Source organism: Prionailurus viverrinus, chromosome B1, assembly GCF_022837055.1.
Source record: "Prionailurus viverrinus isolate Anna chromosome B1, UM_Priviv_1.0, whole genome shotgun sequence".
Taxonomy (NCBI): domain Eukaryota; kingdom Metazoa; phylum Chordata; class Mammalia; order Carnivora; family Felidae; genus Prionailurus; species Prionailurus viverrinus.
Window position 1 is genome coordinate 44,388,684 of NC_062564.1, and position 15,623 is coordinate 44,404,306.

At 37.1% G+C, this 15,623-nt stretch overlaps 1 protein-coding gene across 6 annotated transcripts in view; it reads left to right on the forward strand.

Moving 5' to 3' along the window:
• NSD3 (nuclear receptor binding SET domain protein 3) overlaps positions 1-15,623 on the forward strand; it is a 119,747-nt gene that overhangs the window by 12,944 nt on the left and 91,180 nt on the right. The window contains exon 1 of one of the 6 annotated variants that reach the window (XM_047855241.1): positions 3,651-3,670. The exons of the other annotated variants lie outside the window; for them this stretch is intronic. The gene's annotated coding sequence lies outside the window, so the exon portion shown is untranslated. Of the gene's footprint in view, positions 1-3,650; positions 3,671-15,623 lie in introns of those variants that run through there. 6 annotated transcript variants of the gene reach the window in all.

Genomic DNA, 15,623 nt, shown 5'->3' on the forward strand with positions numbered 1-15,623 from the left:
CCCCACATCGGGATCTGCCCTGACAGTGCAGAGCCTGCTTGGGATTCTCTCTCTCCCTCTCTGCCCCTTTCCTGCTCACTCGCTCTCTTTCTCTCAAAATAAGTAAACATTAAAAAAAGTAAAAAGTTTATGATTAACCTTATTTTTATAAGCTTCTTTGGAATATTTTTGTTTAGTTCAAATATGAAAAATAATTTTTTTTGAAAAATAATTTATATCAGCACTGTCCAATAGAATTTTCTATGATGATGAAATGCTTTATAGCTGTGTTGTCTAACATGGCAGCCACTAGCCACATATGGATATTGAACAGTTAGAATGTGGCTAATGTACTTGATAAATTTTATTTAATTTTAATTTGTTTAAAATTAAATAGCCACATGTGGCTAGCACCGATTGAGACATTTTTAAAAAATATTTTTTTAAAAACTTTTTAAAAGTTTATTTATTTATTGTGAGAGAGAGGGAGAGAGAATCCCAAGCAGGCTCTGCACTGTTAGCACAGAGCCCATTTTGGGGCTTGAACTCTGGAGACATGAGATCATGACCTGCGCTGAAACCAGGACTTGGATGCTTAACCGACTGAGCCACCCAGGTGCCCCAGGTTTAGATATTCTTTTTTTTTTTTTTTTTTTTTTTTTACGTTTATTTATTTTTGGGACAGAGAGAGACAGAGCATGAACGGGAGAGGGGCAGAGAGAGAGGGAGACACAGAATCGGAAACAGGCTCCAGGCTCTGAGCCATCAGCCCAGAGCCTGACGCGGGGCTCGAACTCACGGACCGCGAGATCGTGACCTGGCTGAAGTCGGACGATTAACCGACTGCGCCACCCAGGCGCCCCTAGATATTCTTAATAAAGGAAAGAATTAAGTAGAGGTGGACATATTTTTCACATTATTTGCTCTTGAAATCTATTTGTGTGTTTTTGTGGGGTCGGGTTTTAAAATCTCATTTTTCCAAAATACTCAGTGTCTTAGTGAATAAATCTAGTCATAGAAAACAACTTAGTAATAGCTATTTGAAAGCTAACGTGTTTTTAAAAATTCTTTTAATTGATTCAATTAAGTGACTATAGACTGCCAACCAACGGAATAATTTTATTTCTGTAGTATTCTGGAATAGTTACAGTTAAATAAGATTTCAAACTTAAACTTTTCATGTTACATGGAACATTTGATTAAATTATTATTAAATTTTTTTGCTATTGCCATATCTCAGAAGTCTCTGAAACAAAGAGAAATTGAAATAAAAGATATGCCTAATGATCACCTCTTCACTTGTCTTCTTTAAATCTTTCTATATAACTAATTCCTGGTTTTGATTAAGCCTTTTTTTTTTTTAATCAGGCTAGCCCCTCAGTCATTGTATCCTATTACCCTGTTTTATAGTAGTTTATCACTATCTGAAATTTTCTGGTTTATTTAAGCTCCATGAGACTAGAATCTTATTTCCTTTGATTTCCCAGAGCTAGAACAAGATCTGCTGTATAGTTGGTGTTCAGTAATGAACCATTTCACAAACAAAACAAAACAAAAGGATTCTGTGAAGAATAAGATAAATATTTGGAATAACATGCCAGTTGGAGTCTGGGAATAGGCAGGGTGAGACTCAGCTTTTGATTATCTTAGTGATGCTGGTGTAGGTAATTTAAGGTAATTATTTTTTTTTTAAGTTTATTTATTTTGAGAGACAGCAAGTGGGGAAGGGGCTCAGAGAGAGGGAGAGAGACTTCTAAGCAGTCTCCACACTGATACAGTGCAGAGCCTGATGTGGGGCTCCAACTCAACGAACCATGACATCATGACCTTAAACTGACACTTCACCGACTGAGCCAGCCAGGTGCCCCTAAAGTGATTAATTTAGAATGATTTTGTATAGAAATGTTTCTCTGTGAACTTTTATTTTATTTTATTTATTTATTTTTAAAATTTGTTAACGTTTATTTACTATTGAGAAACAGAGAGAGACAGAGCATGAGTGGGGGAAGGGCAGATAGAAGGGGAGACACAGAATCCAAAGAGGATCCGGGCTCCGAGCTGTCAGCATAGAGCCCGATGTGGGGCTCAAACTCACGAACTGTGAGATCATGACCTGAGCCAAAGTCGGACGCTTAACTGACTGAGCCACCCCGGCACCCCTATGAACTCTTATTTTAAAAACAAGCTTTTGTCAGGGTCCCTGGGTGGCTTAGTTGGTTAAGTGCCCAACTCTTGATTTTGGCTTAGGTTGTGATCTCATGTGCTGATGCTGCGGAGCCTGCTTGGGATTCTGTCTCCCTCTCTCTTTGCCCCTCCCCTGCTCACTCTCTATCTCTAAATAAATAAATAAACAAGTATATAAATAAAAACATTAAATGAGAAAATATTTACACGGTCAGTTTTTGAGTATTCAGCCTCATTTCATAACTTCTTAGAGATGAAGGGGTTTACTCAGAGTCATTTATATACCATTGGCTGAAATGGTAGGAGAACTACCTGCTCCTGATTTTCCAGTATGTTTTGACTTATGATCTATGAATGAACATCGCTGGGTAGCAGACATAGGCACTTTAACTGATACAAGCAGTATTTGGCTAATAATGATTTGAGTTATCTCCAAGTTGTTGGAAATCAAATATTCTTTTACAGTAAATTAGGTGATTTAATTTCTAATTTTAAAATGTCAACAAGGTAAGTGTGGAAAGGATTTTATTTTTACTATTTATTTCTATACGTACGCTTAAATAGTTAAACAGTGTTTTAAGATGTGAATGAAAGCCTTTTTATTTAGGGAACTTATTATTTTACCTTTACAAAATACATTTCCACTTAGAGGTTATTCATCAGAGGTTATTCATCACTACATATTGGCTTAATGTAGTATTTTTGGATGGCTGTGTGAGGCTTTTCTTTTTTAACTTGTTCATTTATGTTTAACAGAATTTTAAAATATGGTTCTTACCAGAGTGCTATCTTTATTAGTGCAGATTTTCTCCACCTCCCTCTACATATTTTTGTGAAAATCGGTCACAAAACGCAGTGTGGCCCAGTGATTTTAGTTGCCAGAAATTGAAGATCTTAAAAACAGTAAGTATTTTAGTATAAAATGACCTATAACATTGTGTCCTGTCTGGGAATGGCTTTACTGCCATTTCATTATTTGTATCACATCTATGACTAGAATGAAAGTAAACTCTAGAGCATAGAAAGCAGCAGTGACTGTGCCAACAAAATGGGAAGAAGTATTTCCTTTCTTCTGCATGTATAAAAGGTGGCAGCCACACCCTACCAGCAATTTAAATCTAATGGCTTTTTCTGGCTGTCCAGGGACAAATTGTAGGTCACATTACTATATTTGTATCCATACACAGGAATATTTGTGTTGTAATAGGGTAAGACTTTTTAAAGTGATATTTCTGTTTCAGATTCTCCAAATCTCAGGTTAATGGATCTATGTTAATTCCCCTCCTCCCTGTTTGTGCTTTATAGGGATGTTAGTGGAACTAAGGACAACAAAGTGAGTGAAAATGCTTTCAGAGAAGACTCTATTAGTTTCCTGTTGCCTCTCTAACAAATGATGTCAAACCTAGATGCCAAACGAAATTTAAAACAACAAATTTACTATCACATACTTCTGGATGTCAGAAGTCCAACATGGGTCTCTCAGGGCTAAAATCAAGACATCAGTAAGGTTGTATTCCTCTGGAGTCTCTAGGGGAAGAATCTGTTTTCTTGCCTTTTTCCAGCTTACAGAGGCTGCCTGCATTCGTTGGCTTCTGGTCCCCTTCTCTACTTTCTTTTTTCTTTTTTTTTTTTAATGTTTATTTATTTTTGAGACAGAGAGAGACAGAGCATGAACAGGGGAGGGTCAGAGAGAGAGGGAGACACAGAATCCGAAGCAGGCTCCAGGCTCTGAGCCATCAGCCCAGAGCTCGACGTGGGGCTCGAACTCATGGACCGTGAGATCATGACCTGAGCTGAAGTCGGATGCTTAACTGACTGAGCCACCCCGGCGCCCCCCTTCTCTACTTTCAAAACCAGAAGTGTAGTGTCTTCCGGCCTCTTCTCCCTCCCCTTTTCACTTATAAGGATCCTTGTCATTACGTTGGCCCCAGCTAGATAATCCAGTATGCTCTCTCCATTGGTAAGATCCTTAATCACATGTGCAAAGTCCCTTTTACCACATAAGGTAACATTCACAGGTTCTAGGGGTTAGGATGTGGGCATGTGGGGGGGGGGCATTATTATATCACAGCCTCTGTGCAAGTTGAAGATACTGATTTTGTTAATTATAGTAACAAGGGATGTTTTCTGAAGCAGTAAGCATTGCCTTTCTGAATTAATACAGACATGACAGAAAGTGGTTTAATGGTCAGTGAGTATAGCATGTGGTAAAGAGTGCAGGTCATGAGGTAAGATTGCCTGGGTTTGACTCCCAGCTCTATCACTTATTATATGTGGGACCTTGGACAAGACACCTAAGCTGTTTTTCAGTTTCCTCATCTGTGAAATGGGGATGCTAACATTCACTTTAGTTTTTCTGAGGGTTAAATGTTGTAATTCTTGCCAAGCACTTGGAACATCAAATCAAAAGTGCTCAGTAAATGATCCTGTTTTACTTAAAGCATCTTTAAAGTATTTTTCATTTGAAATTTCAAGAAATCCTTATATAGATTAAAATCTGGGTGTATTCTGAGATGAATTTTTTTTTGTTAAACATTTTGAATACTCAGAAACATTTCATATTTGGGAAAACATCTGTGCATACTAGTCATTAAAAACTAGGGTACAAACTGAATAAATGAGTATTTCCTTGATTAATAATTAGTGAATTATATTTTTTCTTTTGTAAAACGTATTGAAACTTTTATACTCATTTTAAAAAATACAGAAAAGCAAAAGATAAAGCAAAAAAGAACAGAATGTATCCATAATTCCATTCAGAGATAGTAAACGTTTACATTTTAGTGAACATCATTTTAGGGTAGTAGTTTTCAACCCTGGGGTGATTTTGCATCCAAGGGGACATTTGGCAAAGTCTGGAGACAAATATTTTTTGATTCTTAGTACTGGCAGATGGTTCTACTGTCATCTAGTGGGCAGAGGCCAGGAGGCTATCACGCATCTTACAATGCACATGACAGTCCTCCACAATAAATTACCTGGCCCAGAATGTTAGTAGTGCTAAGGTTGAGAAATCTTGTTTCACAGTGTGAACTCATTGATAAATGTATTGCCTTCTTAGTCTAGTTCTCAGTCATATATTTGAATTTTGGATCACTTCTTAGTGAGTTACAGAAAGCCTAGATACTAAAGACCAAATTTGATTTGGTAACTCATATTTGGCTCTTGAGAAATGTTAATAATTTTAGAGATTAGTATAACACAGCAGTTTGATGAAGTTTCCAAAGAAGGTTTACACATTAAAATTACCTGCATAATTTTAGATTATGAAGTTGAAATCCTGTTACAGCAAACACTAATGCTGTGATTTTGGGCTGTACTTTTGACTATATTTTGATAGTTAAAATGTATTTTCTTCTGTCTTCATTACTTGGTTGGAAATGAGTATTTAGTAAAACAACAGTTATAATTTTCTTTGGTATTTTCTGTCATCTCTGCACTTGATCTTAGCCAAAAGGCCGAGATGTGATTTTTCTGTCATCTCTGTATTTCATTTAGCAGTCTTTCTCATTTACTTACTGCACTAAGGGATAGGCATACAACAATTAACAAAATGTAAAAAAAAGTTCCTAGTACTTCTTCTAGAATTGAAGTACAGTTGACCATTGAACAACATGGTTTGAACTGTGCAGGCCAACTTGTACACAGATTTTTTGGATAAATCTAGTTCTGCAAATGTATTTTCTCTCCTTTTGGTTTTCTTTTTTTTTTATTTTTTTTTAACGTTTTTTATTTATTTTTGAGACAGAGAGAGACAGAGCATGAATGGGGGAGGGTCAGAGAGAGGGAGACACAGAATCTGAAATAGGCTCCAGGCTCTGAGCTGTCAGCACAGAGCCCAATGTGGGGCTCGAACTCACAGACCGTGAGATCATGACCTGAGCCGAAGTTGGCCGCTTAACCCACTGAGCCATCCAGGCGCCCCTCTCCTTTTGGTTTTCTTAACATTTTCTTTTCTCTAGCTTATTTTATTGTAAGAATACTGTATGTAATATGTATAACATACAAAATGTATATTTATGTTGTGGTAAGGTCAGCAGTTAGCTGTTAGTAATTAAGTTTTTGGTGAGTCAAAAGTTATATGCACATTTTGGACTGCACTGGTTGTCAGCACCCCTAACTGCCATGTTGTTCGAGGGTCAACATGGTTTGGTTTTGTTGGTTGGTTGCTTTTTCCATGATGAAAGATGGCACTGCTATCCTTTGCCTTGGAAATTAAAGATAAACATGAATTTCAGATATCTGAACACATTTGGCAATTCTCAGAATGCTGAAGTTACTCAAAGACACCTCAAATATAGCTGGGCATTCTAATGTAAACCGATTTTGTTTTAATACAGGCTTTGTGTTAGTCTGTACATGATTTAAAAAAAAAAGGAAAGTCATTTTATTAGAGTTCTAGATTCTTCTTATGTATTATGCTCAGTGGTGATAATGTTATGATAGTTCCTCAATATCATTAGTAGTGACTGCAGTTTTTATACACTGAAACAAAAAACAGATTCATTTCATTATATATCTACTGCTTTGAAAAATATCCCTAATATGTTAATAGTTTATATACACCTGTAGAATTATTAGATTCTTGGTAGTGAGTTTCATATTAAATACGGTTGTGTAAATATTTAGTTTCCTGGGGAAAAAAACCTCTTGTCAGTCAGTGACTCTTGTGTGATGTGTTTATATACTGTATTTCTAGCACTTAATAAAATGTCTTCTATTCTGATCTGATGAAAAGATTACTTGATAAAATATAGTAAGATTACAAAGTAACTTTTGAAAACGTTCAAAAATAATTGGGGCAAATTTTGTTTTGTTGTGTTTTCCTCTTAGTGACCTGATAACCTGCTGCTAGTTTGGTTTTGTGTTGGACGTATAATCAGAGTGCAGGTACTTTCTAGCCTAATTCGTGACCTTTCTTAAGAAGGAAAAAGCAAATTTGTACAGTCAGTTCTAAATGCATGCTCCTAACAAACAGCCTGTGGTATTTCACTAATACTAGTTAGTGGTTATAGCTCATATTAAAATATTTACAGGGACACCTGGGTGGCTCAGTTGTTTAAGCATCTGACTTCAGCTCACGTCATGATCTCATGGTTTGTAGGTTCGATCCCCGTGTCGGGCTCTGTGCTGACAGCTCAGAGCCTGGAGCTTGCTTCAGATTTTGTGCCTCCCTCTCTCTGCCCCCCACTTCTCAAACTTTTTAATAAAATATTTACATTGTCAAGCCAATTCTGTGGCCCTTTACTGTGATACTCCCTTCTGTTTACATTTGATTTCTTTATTGATAATGAGTCAGGCACTGTAGTTAGCCTGGAGATTCAGAGATGAAGTAGGCCACTGTCCTTAATATAGACTTCCAGTCTTTCCATATTGTCTGGCATCTGAGTTGTTTTTATTTCCCTAAATTATGTAATTTCATTACATGCTTATAATTTAGTTTTGTAACATATCAAGAAAGATTCTTCTAATAATCTAGGTATTTGGAAGCTATGCTATTAAGAGGCCAAATAAGTTTTATTTTTTTTAAGTAAGCTCTACACCCAACGTGGAGCTCAAACTCATAACCCTGAGATCAAGAGTTGCGTGCTCCACCAGCTGAGACAGCCAGGCACCCAAGAAGCCAAGAAAGTTCTTAGCTGAAACCCTTTTAGATAATGGTTAATGTAGGTATTGCAAAGGCGCTCCCCTCCCTTTCCACAGGTTAGGACTTTTTTCCTGTAAGTCTGGAAATGTCTGAAGTCCCTAGATCCTCTCCCACATCCCACAACTTCTTAACCCTGAGCATTTTCTTTTGCCATCCAGGCATTTGTCCCTTTCTGTTATCAGTGACTCTGTCTTGCTCATCTTTTATCTCTAGTACTCAAGACTAAACATAATACGAGTACTTGATGTGAAATGAATAAATGAATCTTACCAGGAGCAATTTCTGAGCCTATTCTCCAGCACTTGCCCTTTATTGCTTTTCTCTCTCTGGTAATAATGTAACTGTACAATCGCAGGAGCCATGTCTGAATTTTCATCCCTGTAACTTTAGTGCTGAGCCCAGTGTCTGGTAAACAGTAGATGCTCAATAAATATTTCTTTTATTAGAGAAGCTTGTATAGGTTGGAGTGGGGACAATCTGGCTGCAACTTTTGTTCTCCTTCCCATTGCAGTAGCACCAGAATGGGAAGGAAGGAGGAGCTGGTATGAACCTTGGCCCCAAATCGCCTCAGCCCACAGAGGGTAGTTAACAGACAGCAGCTGGTATCCAGAATCAATATGATAAAATGTTGTTTTACCATTATTTCTTTCACAAATGTTTTCATTTCATTTCATTTCATTTCATTTCATTTCATTTCATTTCATTTCATTTCATCATGTTCATACACACACACACACACACACACACACACACACACACACACTTCCTGTAGGTTAAAATAGCCCTTTACGGTGTATTAAGTGCTAAAGTGTATTAAGTAAAGTATAGGTAGGGATGCTATGCCAGCAGAAGAGGGTACTTGGCCTGGCTTCAAAGTGTGTGTGATGTGTGAGAGGTGATCTGGAAAAGCTTCTTGGAGTATTTTAACACATCTGAATAGAATCTTCAAGCATAAGTAGATGACAGAGAAGATGCTAGAATGATGGAGAGCAAGGTGGGAAAGCTGCAGCAGCAGGAGAGGAGGCCGGACAAGTAGGCAAATCAAGAAGGGTCTTCTGCTGTTTGGATTTTATCCTAAGGCATGGAGAGTCATGAGAGGTTATTAAATTTGAGGGGTTTTTTGTTTGTTTGTTTGTTTGTTTTTCTTTTTTTTTTTTTTAATTTTTTTTTTTAACATTTATTTATTTTTGAGACAGAGAGAGACAGAGCATGAATGGGGGAGGGGCAGAGAGAGAGGGAGACACAGAATCGGAAACAGGCTCCAGGCTCTGAGCCATCAGCCCAGAGCCCGACGTGGGGCTCGAACTCACGCACCGCAAGATCGTGACCTGAGCTGAAGTCGGACGCTTAACCGACTGCGCCACCCAGGCGCCCTGTTTTTCTTTTTAAATACTGTCAGTGCTATAGAGAACAGATTGGAGGTGAACGACTTGGGAAGCAGGAAGAACAATTTGGAAGTTGATACTCTAATCCAGATGAAAAATGATAAGGCAGAGCCAGTGAACATAGCAAGAATTGGGTAGATTTGGAAGAAAGTTTGAGGGTGGAATCCAGCTTTCTTTTATGCATTACGTTTATTGTCTCCCAGTTGGGGGGCTTATCTTTTCACTTATGTTGTATCTTTGACATACAGTTTGTTAAAATTAAGATTGTTGATTTTATTAATCACTTAAACTCTTTGTGTATTTTAAGAAATCCTTCCACCTTGAGTTTGTAAAGATCTCCTGTTTTATGTTTTTGTTTATTCTTTAAAAGTTTGTAAGGTTTACTTTTTATATTTGGTCTTTAATCCACCTGGACTTGGTATCCTGTATGGTAAGGATCTAATTTTTTTTCTACATGGAGAAGCAGTTTTCCATACCATTCTTATTTATTTTGAGAGAGAGAGAGAGAGAGAATATGAATGGGGTAAGAACAGAGAAAGAGGGAGAGAGAGAATCTCAAGCAGGCTCTGCACTGTCAGCACAGAGCCTGATACAGGGCTCAATCTCACAACACTGAAATCATGATGTGAGCCAAAATCAAGAGTTGGACACTTAACCGACTGAGCCATCCAGGTGCCCCTATCTGTACCATTCTTTAAATTTTCTGTTCTTTCCTTACTAACCTGCAGTGCTGTTTCTGTTATAAGCCAAATTCCCATATAGGCTTGGATGTGTGTCCAGGATCTTACTGTTTCATTGTTAATTACTGTAACTTAATAAATGTAAATCTTTTTATTTTAAGCACATTTAAGGTGTACAAACTAGCCATCCTTTGAATGGATATCATAGACTTTATTGTTGAGAAGCATACGCAGATCCTTTCTTGATTTCTTTTAGAGCATATTTTTTCAAGATATCATTCACATACCATACAATTTTCCCTTTTCAAGTGTACAGTTCTGTGGTTTTTAGTATATCCAGAAAGTTGTGCAACCCCACCACTAATTCCAGAACATTTTCATCACCTCAAAAAGAGATCCTGTACCCATTAGCAGTCAGCCTCCATTTCTCCCTTCTCCCAGTCCCTGGCAACCACTAATCTTTTGTCACTATGAATTTGCCTATTTTGGATATTTCATACAAATGGAATCATACAATATGCAGCCTTTCATGACAGCATTCTTATTTAAATTGAGTAAAATTGATAGATTAGCAGGGTATTCTCTAGGAATAATACTATCTAAGAAAATAGAACAAAAAGACTGTACCTTAGTAGGGAGAAAGAAGAGAAAATCTTACCAGGATTTATTTGTTTTGTTTTTATTATTTAGGCATTAAATTCATAATTTATTTCTCCATTATTGAAGAACGTGGTTTATCTTTTGCTTAGTTGGTAATGAGTAAATGTCATGTAGCAAATTCTACAAGAATTTTGTTCTTCTGTTGATACATCTTGAGTTTATTAGATATAGATGGAGTGAGACTACTTTGATTTGAATGTTGTCTGTAATTGTATAAAAATGACACAATTTGCCTTATATCTTGGTGGATAAGTAAGATCACATGAAAATATAAAGGGGATACATTCTCTCCTGAATTGCCTATTTTTTAACACAAGCAGATTTTCCAGTTTAACCCAGAAATTAGTCAGCAGCTTAGAGTTCTTTTTAAAAGGCTACCTTGGAAAGTACCTTTAAGTCAAGATACCCAGATAAGGTTTACTAACACAGAACATTTATTTAACGTACTAAAATGTTGTAAGCTTTTTGTGTCATTTGGCGAATTGATGCTTTATTAGTATAATAACTGAAAAATAGTTCAGAAAAGAAGATCTTTCCCAAGTTATATCATTAAACTTTCAAAGAGTTAGCCTCAACCAGAATGGTAGTAAATACCTTTAAATGCTTCAGAAGTTTGACCAGTTTTTTCAAACGTCATAATTTTGACATCTGCAAATCTTCGTTAAAAATATCTTAGGGAAACTAAAAATGTGTTAAGTACCTATAGAGTTAGTATCATTATATAATGGCCTTGAAGTCTCAGAAGTCCAAACATTTGCATTACCTTGGGAATGTAACAAGTTGAGAAAAAATACCCAAATTTCAGTGAGAAATAATTTGCTTCTATACTACTGCGGTTACAGCTATGGTTGGCTGTGACTACCAACTGTATAACACTTGGTTATTATTAAAAGTACTTTATTTTCTTTGTGAGTAAAGAGTAAATCTTATAATCTGATACAGGTTTTGTTCCCTTAAAGGGTAAGATTATCTAAAGACAAATGGAACAACCACTTCCATTTGTAATTTTATTTCTATTTCCTTGCTAGAAATTTTCAAGCAGGATCCATTTTGTTTGAAAGATTGACATTGGATTGTGTAGTCACTGTACCAGATTCGGTTATTGTTTTTTGCCTATAACAGAGCTAGATTAGATGCTATCAATTCTAGCAGCTTTTAGTGAATAAAAGGTAAACATTGTTGTTCATTTCCTTTTTTGGTGCTGTAGAGGCGTGATCAAGTTCTTAGAACCAAATGGTTGATTTTTCTTTTTTTTTTTTCCCATAACCTCCACCCTCACCCTTGCTTTTTTTTTTTTTTAAGTTAAAATGTAGGAAGGCTTGTGAAGGAAAAATATTGATTTAGCGTAATTTGCATCCTGTTTATGCTTAATAGTAGCAGTTTGTGTGTGCTGATTATTATAGGTATGTATGTGTTTGGGCTCCTTAAAAATACTTATCTTCTACTTATTTCCAAAAAGGTCGAATGGCTTATAGTTTTAAAATAGATATAAGAAAGCAAAATAACATACCTCTGTTCTTTAACAGTATACCTTTGTTATTACATTACTAACAGTTAAATGATTTTTTAAACTATGAAAACCAAAATAAGCAGTACAGAAGTTAACTTATAGTCAGAAGATCACTCTGATCATATAATTAAATCAAAATATAAATAGAACACAGACCAAAAAGAATGGAGTCTCTTTTAAAACTCTGGCATTAATGGATCTGGCCACTTTTCTTATAGATTAAGCATGTTTTTCAAAATTTTACTTTAAAGAGTCTCAGGTTTTACCCATGCAAACCTATTTACTTAAAATAATAGATCATATTTAAAAAAAAAATTTAACTCCTCTCTCATTTTCTTTTTGGCGTAAATTTGGGGGGGGAAATAGTAAAATGAAAATCACCCTTGATGCTGTCATCCAAAAATCTTCATATTCTGTCATTAAGTATGAGACATAGTCGAAGAAGTTTTTTTGGAGGGAGTGGGTATGTTTGTATGTATTAAACTGATTTCAAATACAAGATCTGATACAAGATCTGATTGTCAAACATGAGTGATCAGTTAGAAATGAGTATATGAATATATTTGGTAGCTTTCTCTTTACACCTCAAGGAATGTATACTTAAACTTGCCTTTATGTACTACATTTCAAGTTTTTGCTGTAAGACAAAATTACCCTCTAATTTTTTAACGTTATGTGTCTTTACATTTTTTAAAAATTTTTCTTAATGTTTGTTTATTTTTGAGAGAGAGACAGAGCGGGAGTGGGAGAGGGGCAGACACAGAATCCAAAACGGGCTGCAGGCTCTGAGCTGTCAGCATGGAGCCTGATACGGGGCTCAAACTCATGAGCTGTGAGATCATGACCTGAGCCAAAGTTGGGTGCTTAACTGACTGAGCTACCCAGGCACACCTAAAAAATTTTTTTAATGATGTTTTGCTACAGGAATCACCAAACAGTAAAAACGCCAGGTTTATTACTGTAGACTGTGTACACTCCATTCCTGTTACTATAGAAACACACATAGACTGGATTTATTGTAAACCTTGAGAAATGTTCCTTGCAGTACTTCACATAAAAAAAAACATCTGGGGGTGCCTGGTGGCTTAGTCAGTTAAGCGTCAGACTTCAGTTCAGGTCTTGATCTCATCGTTCGTGGGCTCAAGCCCCACATAGGGCTCTGTGCTGACAGCTCAGAGCCTGGAGCCTGCTTCAGATTCTGTGTCTCCCTCTCTCTGTGCCCCTCCCTGCTCGCTCTCTCTCTCTCAAAAATTAATAAACATTACGGGGCACCTGGGTGGCTTGGTCGTTTAAGCGTCCGACTTCGGCTCAGGTCATGATCTCACGGTCTGTGAGTTCGAGCCCTGTGTCGGGCTCTGTGCTGACAGCTCAGAGCCTGGAGCCTGTTTCGGATTCTGTGTCTCCCTCTCTCTCTGCTCCTCCCCTGTTCATGCTCTGTCTCTCTCTGTCTCAAAAATAAATAAACATTGGGGCGCCTGGGTGGCGCAGTCGGTTAAGCGTCCGACTTCAGCCAGGTCACGATCTCGCGGTCCGTGAGTTCGAGCCCCGCGTCAGGCTCTGGGCTGATGGCTCGGAGCCTGGAGCCTGTTTCCGATTCTGTGTCTCCCTCTCTCTCTGCCCCTCCCCCGTTCATGCTCTGTCTCTCTCTCTCCCCCCCAAAAAAAAACGTTGAAAAAAAAATTTAAAAAAAAAAAAATGTTTAAAAAATTAATAAAAAATTAATAAACATTAAAAAAAAATCTGGATCCCTTGTTTACCTGGGTAAAGGAAGACCATTCTCTTCCTCTGTGTTGTGGAAGTCATGTTTGTTATATTCCACTATATTTCTTTAGCTGTTAAAATTTCTAATGTTGATACATCAAGTATGCTCTGTATTTTGGTATGATTGATAATTACTGGAATAGCTTTGGAAAATAAAGGTTGATGTTCATGCCAATTCAATTAACTATGACTATGAAAATTATATTTTAAGAGCTTCTATATTCTGAGTTTCAGATCTACAATTTCAAAAACACTAGGGTTTTAAGTAGTATGCTTATTAGGGTTTTTTTGATATATTTTGGTCTTTTGTTGGGTTAATAGATTCTGGAAATTCATTTGACTTCATACCAGTCCCTTGGGGCCTTAATAAGTCTTGCTGGGAAGTTTAGCCCACAACTAAGGATAATCAGTAGTGTCTAGGTAAGCATTTATTAGTCAAATTTTGACGAGGATATTGCCTGAGGAGACTATAACTGCATTTATATTCTCTTGCATTCTGCATGGAAAGATCCTTAACAACTGTTTAAGGCATTTCATTTATATGTAATAACTCCCTTAAGTTTACACAGTTCAGTTTAAAAGACTCATTAAGCCCCTCCTCTGAGCCTTCACTTTGGGCTCTAGGAGCATATGGATGAATAAAATTACTTCCTACTCTTAAGAAAATCAGGGGGCGCCTGGGTGGCGCAGTCGGTTAAGCGTCCGACTTCAGCCAGGTCACGATCTCACGGTCCGTGAGTTCGAGCCCCGCATCAGGCTCTGGGCTGATGGCTCGGAGCCTGGAGCCTGTTTCTGATTCTGTGTCTCCCTCTCTCTCTGCCCCTCCCCCGTTCATGCTCTGTCTCTCTCTGTCCCAAAAATAAATAAACGTTGAAAAAAAAAATTTAAAAAAAAAAAAAAAAAAAAAAAAAGAAAATCACATAAACAGGTTGTTTCAAGATTAATTCTTAAGAGGTATGCATGGTGTATCTTAGGAACATGGAGGAAAGTTACTCAGACCAGCCTAGAGCTTAAGTGACTACTTCTTGGAAATGACTTTCTGAGCTCAGAAGATGGGTTAAAAGTCAAGCCAAAAAAAGTATAAAAGGACATACTAGGCATCAAAGATAACATTGGTAAAGGCACAGTGGTATGAAATTGTAGTGTATACATTCATTCTCAGTAGTTTAACATTACTAGCATACAAAAGTGACTGGAGGTTGAAGACCTCAGTAGAGACCTTGCTTGGAGGGGTTTGAGTGCTCTGTTGGCCAAGGTTTTGGACTTTTTCTAGGAATCATTGAAGGATTTTAATCAGGAAAGTGAAAATTAAGTGATCTAGGAATGTATTTAAAGGTAGTTGCATCTGAAAACAGATATAGGCAATTTATATGACATCTTAGATCCACTTTTGATTCCAGAAAACTTGAATTAGGATATTGACATGAGCAATTTTGACCTATAATAAACTAGTGTTGACCTTTGAACAATATGGCTTTGACCTGTATGGCTACATTTGTATGTGGATTTTTCTCAATAAATACAGTACAGTATATTTTCTCTTATGATTTTCTTAATATGATCTTTTATTTAGTTTATTGTAAAAATATACTATATAAGCACAACATGTAATTCTATAAAGTAGGATCCAGCAGGGGGCCTGGGTGGCCTGGTTGGTTGAGTGCCTGACTTTGGCTCCTGTCATGAACTCACCGTTTGTGACTTCAAGCCCCACATCAGGCTTGCTGCCATCAGCAATGAACTGCTTCAGATTCTCTGTCCCCCTCACTCTCTATCCGTCCCCTGCTTGCACGTGCTCGCTCTCCAAACACAAACAT